General features: G+C 30.3%; 1 pseudogene; it reads left to right on the top strand.

The window, feature by feature from the left end:
* The first annotated feature begins 3794 nt into the window (after positions 1 to 3794).
* On the top strand, positions 3795 to 6658 carry LOC105620800 (annotated as a pseudogene).
* The last annotated feature ends 2326 nt before the right edge of the window (positions 6659 to 8984 follow it).

Below are 8984 nucleotides of genomic sequence, written 5' to 3'. Positions count from 1 at the left end.
CTTTAGTTTCCTTTCCTTTTTAACTTTTACTTTTTATTTTACTTTCTTTCCTTTCCTTTTTTCCTTTTTCTTCTTCCTTCTTTACTTCTTCTCACTCTCTCTCTCTCTCTCTCTCTCTCTCTCTCTCTCTCTCTCGCGCGCGCGCGCGCGCGTCTCATATGCATACTAGCAGTTATAGTAGACATAGCTGTGATGAGATACAGATATAGAGAAAGTATCAGGTGATTCTAAATCCAGATTCGGATCCAAAATCCGAGATTCGAATCTGAAATCCGAAATTCTGATTTAAAATCCGATCCGAGATTTGAAACTGAAAGAGATATTCGCTTTAATCGGACATTTTATCTCGGATTTATTATACTTCTATTTCTCGAATATCTTTCAGATAAGCGGATCATCAACTCTATATTTTTCTTTTTTAACTAAGAATATGTTTAATAAGTTAAAAATGGCTCGTTTTCTTGCTTAGCAATAAATAAGATATTAGAAAACGACAATAATTACGAGTAATAATATAAGAAAGACAACGTGCTTAAAGCCATATATTTCTCTTACAAATACAAGTGATTAATGTTTCGACTTCACAGTTTTTTTCAAAAAAGTCTTTAACATAAAAAATCGTATATATGATTAATGATACATATAATCAAGATTAATGTAGTAAGAAATCAAAACAGAATGAAAGATCTTCATATTGCATCTTTGTGAGATCTAGTTAAATATTTTCTCAATATTTTTATTGTCAAGCAATAAAAAAATTGATTTCTCATTGTTCAGTGAGAATCATGGTATGTCAAGATGAAGTAATTAACAAGTTTAAATAGTAAATTATCGATGATTATAAGTAAAATGTAGAGAAATAAGAAAAGACAACTTCATTTCAAATTTTTGATCTCTTGTCGTTGACATCTTACACAAGCGAATAATTTCAACAGTTAGAGGCTCGGCATAATAAAAGGAACAAAGAATAAAGAATAAGGATTTCAACCTATCAGAAATCATGTATTGTGGAATATATAGTTTCGGATAGGTTGAAATAGGTCTTATTCTCTGTTCTCTGTTGCCTGTTTTTTTTATTGTGCGCAGTTCTTTACCCTTGGATAGTATATATAAATAAACGTAACAGAGAATTCACAAAATCATTCGAACTTTGTCAATTCGTCTATTGGACAAATCATTGAGAACATTAAGATAGGAATCATCTAATGATTCAGTGTCTTTCAGCCTTTCATATAGTTAACTCTATTTTTTGTTTCTTAATATGGATCATTTCAAGAATAAGCCTCTTCTATTGGTTATGTTCAAAATCTAAATCTAAAATCTTAATATTATCCCAATATTATCAAAATTATGATTATAATTTAAAATTGTTCTGAAATCACTGAGTGTTTCGATGTATCTAATCTCAAATTATTCTTGTGTTCTTTTATTTATAATTTTTCATTTTCTCTTCGTTTAGTCTACGACGTGTTCGCAATCTTTACAGTTGATTTTATAGATTATATGACTATTATCTTCCCTATTATTTTTGTCTCTATGTGTTCGAATGATTTTATTGAGAGTTTTGTAGAGACCGAAAACTTACTATGGTTGATGATTTTTTTTTAAAATGGATGTATAGTCAGATATGCCTTTTATGTATGGAAATATTCTAAACTCTCTATTATTACATTAACTTTCTTCTACGTTAATGAAAAGCTAATGTTTTTCCTCCATTTCTTGTTTTGCAAAAAGATGTTTCAATTTTCTTAATGACATCAAAAAAAAAATTTCAGAGGATAACCATTGTCCAGCAGTATGTTAATGTAACACTTCAAATTCTCATCATGAAACGAAGGATATGATAATTTAGAATATGTTTGTCTCCGTCGCAATTTTTCCTTCGCTAGAGGAATATATTTTCCTAGTGTTGACATCTCCAAATTGGTTTAAATTATATAACAAATTGTTTTTTTAGGCAACATGCTAATGTTCGTTGAATATTCATTTTATTATACATGTTTGTATTATACTGTTTGATTCTGAACAGTTAGCTAACATTCCAAAAAATTCTAAATTCAACGAGTAGGATCCAAATGTTGAACGAACATTGCAAGTATACTACTTCGTTATCGTTATTTGTATTTGATGCGAATTTTTTCAAAACATTTTGCTCAAATACATCAAAATAAATAAAAGATACGAGGTCCGAATTGTTCTAAAAAGCAGATCAATTATCAGAAAAATATTAAGAATGGGACAAGGAAGAGAGTGGTAAAAAAGATGAAAAGGAAGAGAGTTGTGAGCCTGTTTTCGGCCGGGCGTACACATGTACATGGGTTCTGTTAAGATCATAGCACAGACTTTTGCGTAACACAATGTATACTATACAAGAGAATTTGATTATTAACATATACATAGTTTATTAACATATACATAAGAAAATAGGCCAATGAAATTTCTTATACATATGCATTATGTATTCTGCAAAAATCTGTGCTCTCGCCCTCTTTATCCTCTTCTCTTTTTTCTTCTTTTTTATAACTATTTTTTAATGGCGCTCGCCGATGAAATGCCTGCGAATCCGACCAGTAACACTCTCCTTATCCCCACTGAACTGTAGTATGATATTGTGGCAATGTGACTAATCTGATCACAGTGCGTCATAAGACACTTTTATATGGTATCGAGCATCGTGAATTTGCTATTCGCTAAAACAGCCCATATAATTAAAATTGACAAATAGCAAACTTACGATGTCCCATGCTTGATGCTCTATTGTTGTAAATAATGTTGAATGTTTATTTTTGTAGTGAACGGTAAATTATGCCAGATAAATCTAGTATCTTTTCTTATCCAGCCTATTCTGCAAGTATTTACAAACTTACATAACCATATAAACATATGCATAAAAAAATTATCCAATCGTACTATTTTACGTACATCCTTATAATAGAAATATGATTGAATAATTTTCTTTATGTATACATTTATGTGGCTTATGTGCAAGTTGTGTGGATAACCCTAACTCGTTATATGATATGAGTATATAAATGTTATCGTTGCGCATCTTTTGGTAGGGATAAAAAAGCTGCATAACGACAAAGTTATGATATCAACATTGCATAACGAGTTATAGACATGCTGAAATTATAGCTAGGAATTATCTTTTTCCGAATATTATAGTGTTAGTGTAGTTCTGATCAATCGTTTATTTAGAGGTTAAGTATAACCAGTTATTTAGAATAGCAATTATGATGATTACTATTGTTATAATAATTAGTGAAAATTAATTTTTACAAGTGTTTTCAGTATTCCAGTGTATTCCAGGTGAGTGAGGAAATTCGATAACATTTATTTGAATATAAGTGCCAGATATTTTACCACAAATATTGTCAAAATTTTGAAAATGTTGAAAATAAAAGTTGATAAACATCAAATTCAAAAATATCAATAGATTCAATCACAAAACATATCAAATGATGATTTCTTTTTGGAAGAAGAAACATCAAATCCTAGTGCCATTGTTTGTTCTTCAAACACAAATTCCTCTCATAGTGCTTCTTTGAGTGATGTACCTACAATCTCTTCAATTAACGATAATTATTCTATGGATTTTACCCAAACTGATTGTGATGTTGAAGGCAATTCTATTTTGCAAATGCTCCCAAGAAATGTAGTATTACGTCCGACAAGAATAACTAACATTTTCAGTGATTATATTAATTCATCAGAATCAAATGAAGAATCAGATATTAAGCTATTAGTTGTATGTATACTTCGAAGTGGTAATGTTCTTCCCATATTAACTGAAAATGCTGGTAATTGCCAGATTACCCAGACTTGCCTTTAGATCCACAGTGTGTAGTACAAACATAACAATCTCTGTGAATATGAAATCTTTGAACAATTAATTAGTTACATTTATGTTGTATTAAGCAGGGACTCGTGAAATGTATGGAGAGTGGGATAAAACTAAACTTTTTGTAGTTAGATATAGATATAAATATTGATGGCTTGTCAGTCTCCAAAAGCAGTTCTGTTAATGTTTGTCCATACTGAGTAAGTGCAGGATATGACCAAAGACCATATTTTGTGATCAGTCTTTTCTGTGTGGATCAGGCAAGCCAAAAACCTGGATTCATATCTGAAGGATTTTATTGATGAACTTATAGCACTTCAGATGGTATTAATTATAATGATCAAGTATTCAGAATTTTTGTTAATTACTTTATTTGTGATGCACCAGCTCGTGCCTTTTATTTAAAGTGTATTAAGTGTTACTCGGGATATAATGGATGTGAAAGGCATACAGGAAGGAGAGCATGTGCAAAAGTATGTTATGATCTAAAATGTTCAACTGCCGAAAACAGATGAATCTTTAAATCTTCAAACAGACGAAAGTCATACTGATGTATCTCCACTTACTGAATTGTCTATCAAGTTTATTACGCAATTCCCTTTGTGTTCTACGCACTTGTTATGGGAAGCGATGACGAAATGATTTCTTAGTTAGCTTATACTAAATGCTAAATCAGAAGCAAATTTGAAAGTATTAGACACGAACAAAATTTCTTGGCAGAATTTTGTATTTTTATCCCAAAAGAGTTTGCTCGTAAACCTTGTTCTTTACACATGTTGCTGGATGGAAAGCGACTGAACATCGATGTTCCTATTATATATAGAAGTAGTTGCTCTTGAACAAGTGCTTTCATAGAAGTAATCTTTTTCTCTTGTTGCATGTGGCTGCAAGATTAATTTTTTGTGAACAATTTGTAAAGAAGCAAGCTTATGTTGACTTTGCAGAAAAAACTTTTTGCAGTTTTTGTTGAACACTGCGATTTTCGGATCTGGTTTTGTAATATATAATATTCATAGCCTTCTGCATTTATGTGATGATGTTCGATATGGTGTTATAGAAAATTTTTCTGGATTTTCATTTGAAAATTATCTGGGAGTGATCAAATGCTTGGTTCGATCTAGTGCAAAAGTTCTCCAGCAGTTGCTCGACGACTGGCTGAAATGAACTATTTGTATGAATTTCAACTTCTACTCACGGTTACCTTCAGGTTCATTCATTCACAAATGAGTATAAGACACTGTTCAACAAAAATTTCACTCTCTCCACTAATTTGAAAGACTCATTCTTTTATTCAAATGAGAGTGTTGCACAAGTGAAGAAAATTTTCAAATCTGAAAATAGAATTGTTTTGATTGCTGATGTTTGTGATAATCTTCACGACTTCTTCGAGAATCCAATCCTTAAATCTAGCAAGGTTGGCATCTGGAAATTAGATAGATGAAATCATCGAAATGTTCCAGATTCATTAGAGACAATTTGTGGAAAGTGTATAGTTCTTTCATTTAGAAAAGGAACATATTGTTCTCAAATTGCTTCATGTGTTTTAAAAGATATAATAGGTTATTAATATTACATGCTTTTTTCATTTGTTGATCTAAAATGTCCTTTGCAAAGTTCTAGAAGCTCTTTTTTTTGTTTTTTTTCTTTTCCTTCTTCTTTGGTTTAATATATTAAAATTAGATTTTTTAAAACTTTTTTTTGTAATTTTTATTTTCAGATTGTATGCTGTGGTGGAATTTCTGATCGTACAGGTGAGAAACTACAAGCAGCAATTATGTTGAAATCATGTCTTTTGCCAGACAAGAAATGTTGGTGGTCTTATCAACTGAAAAGCGACATTATAATTCCGAAAGCTTTAATATCACAGCAAGAGCCTGATGCAAGTTTTACAAAATGTAGTTTTTTATAAATTCTTCATGAGTACAGTATAATTCTGATGTGCTCAATACCATGAGTTGCTTTTAAAAACATTTTATTCAGTACTAAACTAAGTATTCACTCTGTACAGATACATACAGAGATGCTCGATTTGGACTCCATAAAGCTGAAGTCCAATCAGATTTGGAATCAAACAAAGAAGAGTCTCTCATATCCTCAAAAACTGTTAAACGAATTTTTCAAGAGGACAGTGAAGATGACCGCCATTAAAAAAAACATCTGTTAAAACATCTGTTATTTCATTTCCTTACAGTGTAGATAGCGAATTAAAGAATCTAATATGCTCCAAAAATCAAGAATGTAATATGAAGCAATCTTCGAGCTTTCTAGCTAAGAAAAGAGCAGAGGAGCCGTTAAAGAAAATATCCAATCCGAATGCAATAAAGAAACACAAGTTATTTAAAAATATCTTTGGAAGTAGTTAAGAAACAAGCAGATAAAGTAGAGCTTGCCTCTGCATCGAGATTGAAGCAAAGAAAGTTTTTAATGATAATGTATTGCATTACATTTATGCATATTATATACTACTGTAATATTACTAAGCATATTTTTCAGAGCTATCTCTTCAGAAATGCAATGCAAGCATGAAATTAGACAAGTCTCTTAAACATATTTCATGAAGTAGCTAAAACTTCTTTTGTTTCACCTTCAGTGGAGGAAACTATCAGTTTTCTCCAGTCAGTCGAAAAGATACAGTAGATATTACTTCATCTACAAAGCAGAGTACATCTCGACATGAAGCTAGGGAAAAATTTCCTTCAATTACATCTTCGCATTTATAATCGAAAAGCAAGAGCTCATTCTACACCATCTTCTCCTTCAAAGCAAAGTGGATTTCGGATAAGAATAGAGCAAACTCCGCTTCACCCTCATCGATAAACGAAGTAAGTTTCGTAAGAATTTTGTTTTCGAGTGAATGTTATTTAATTTTCATTCAAACAATATGTAAAATTTTTTTATTATATTGTTTTTTATTTAAACTTTATTTATTTATACTTATATTTTTCATTCTTATTTATACTCTTCATTCTATTTGATGTTTTCATTATATGTATATAGTATAGGACAGTATTTCTGTTTTGTCAATAGATAATGCTATTGTAGAAATCAATACTAGAACCTCTCAGTCTCCAGGCCTTGACAGATTGACCTTTAGTCAATCTGTCAATGACTTACAATCTGTCAATAATCGGACAATTGACGCTTCATCTTCGTCTCTTAGCCATAATATTGGTTCTAATATGAGCAAATCTGATATAGAAGACAATAATGTTGAGAATTCACAAAAGAATAATCATGACGATGAATATGCTTATAACAGTGATGATAGTAACGCAAATTCTAGTGATAATCAAATACTGATATTGAAGCCCTGAAAAAAATCACTAGCTAAAATGCTAAACTTAAGTACCTCTTTGATTTGCGATGTATGGATACTAATTTATTGTTCTTATTACTATTATTGTAGATATGGTATTCTTCATTACTATTATTGTAGATATGATAAAAAATTTGATTTATACGGTGAAAGTAATGAAAAAAACTCAACGTAATCATGAAATTATTGGAGGAAATAGTACAGCGATTCAGGAATAAAAGAATAATCGTATTTCATTCTATAGGAATGCCATAAATACCCATTGAAAATATCAGTACAGCAGAGAAAATGGAGAAATGTTTATCTTCATCCACACCACAAATGAAATACCTTGTAAGAATAAATTTGAAGCCCATTTAGTGGTGTGTGTTTTATGTTCTGCCTAGCAGAACATAAGATATTCTCTTACAATAAACTTTTAGGATTGAAAAAAGTGTTAAATATTTACAGACTAAAAGACTTTCCACCGAAGTGGAATTCAGTTCAGGAATGTCAGTTCAGGAATGTGTTGACCTCATTATAAAAAAATTGTTCACACATGCAGTTGACAGATTCTATACTGGTCAGTTTTCCTATATTTTTACAGAGGGAGAAAACAAAAAGGGAAGGAACAAAAACTTGCTTTTTTTCCACAAACATCTGTAAAGTTGTCAAAGGTATGATTGCTTCACAATTTTAATTTATGAAATATAAATCATGAAATACTATCAAAATATCCTAGTAAGTGTAGATTTTTCGTTTTTTTCACAATTAAAACAAGATTTTTCTGAGCTGAAACTGTATTATAACTATTTTAAAAACGAATTAAATATTGCCTAATGTTTTTCTTTTCAGATGTAGCTGTTGATACATCTAGATGCTAATGAAAATTATTGACAAAGCAATTTACGTCGCCTTTTAGGAGTGACAAATAAGTCTCTACATATACGTATTACATTAAATATATTTATCTCTCCTAATTCCATTTTTAAACCTAACTTTGATCTTATATCCAATAAATATAGCAGTTTGTTAATGAATACAAGTGCTTGAAATTAATAAGATAAGTTTACCAAAGATATGTAAGATTGCTACAGATGTGTGTTCCATTTAATTCTTTTAGTGTTTAGTATTTTTCTTCTTTTTGCAAATCATAGAGCTTATTAACATATGTTAATCAATGTATGTTTTTTCCAGACTGAAATGTGATAGTTATATGTCAGACTTATTTTGTAATAAATCAGTTTATAATCTTTTATTAGTTTAAGAATCAGTTTGAGTTTCTTTCAATTTATGTATTATCATAAGAGCTAGAGACTGTTTAAAAATTTTTCAATTTATTTTTTATTATAAGATAAGATTTTTAGTGGAATGAAATATGAGTATAAATTTTTTTCTGAAATAGTTTATTATGCTTACAGTGGAACTTCCTTATAACATTTTCTGCATATATTTCCCGTTTTTAACAGTTTTATTTGGTAGTCGAGCAATATTTACAATATAAGATACATCATATATTTAACATCATCTTGCTTATAACAATTTTGCGAGCAAATTTAGGATTAGAGAAATGAATAATTTACCTATTTTGTCTTCTTATCCATAAAAATCTAGGAAGTACTTTTTGTTCAAAGATCCTTATCTTTTATATGCATTAACGGTACTGAATATGCAAGTAGGTAACAGTCTGCTTTTCTGAAAATCGCTTCCTGAATCTATTTTGTGTTATGGCGCTCTCTCTCTCTCTCTNNTCNTCTNTCTNTCTCTACTACTCTCTACTTCGTCTACTTACTACGTTACGTACGTACGTAGTACTACTACGTCGTACTACTCCGTTCTACTTCTTCG

Source organism: Atta cephalotes (assembly GCF_000143395.1).
Source record: "Atta cephalotes unplaced genomic scaffold scaffold00029, whole genome shotgun sequence".
Taxonomy (NCBI): domain Eukaryota; kingdom Metazoa; phylum Arthropoda; class Insecta; order Hymenoptera; family Formicidae; genus Atta; species Atta cephalotes.
Note: the sequence above shows the minus strand (reverse complement) of the source record. Positions and strands in the feature narration are given on the sequence as shown.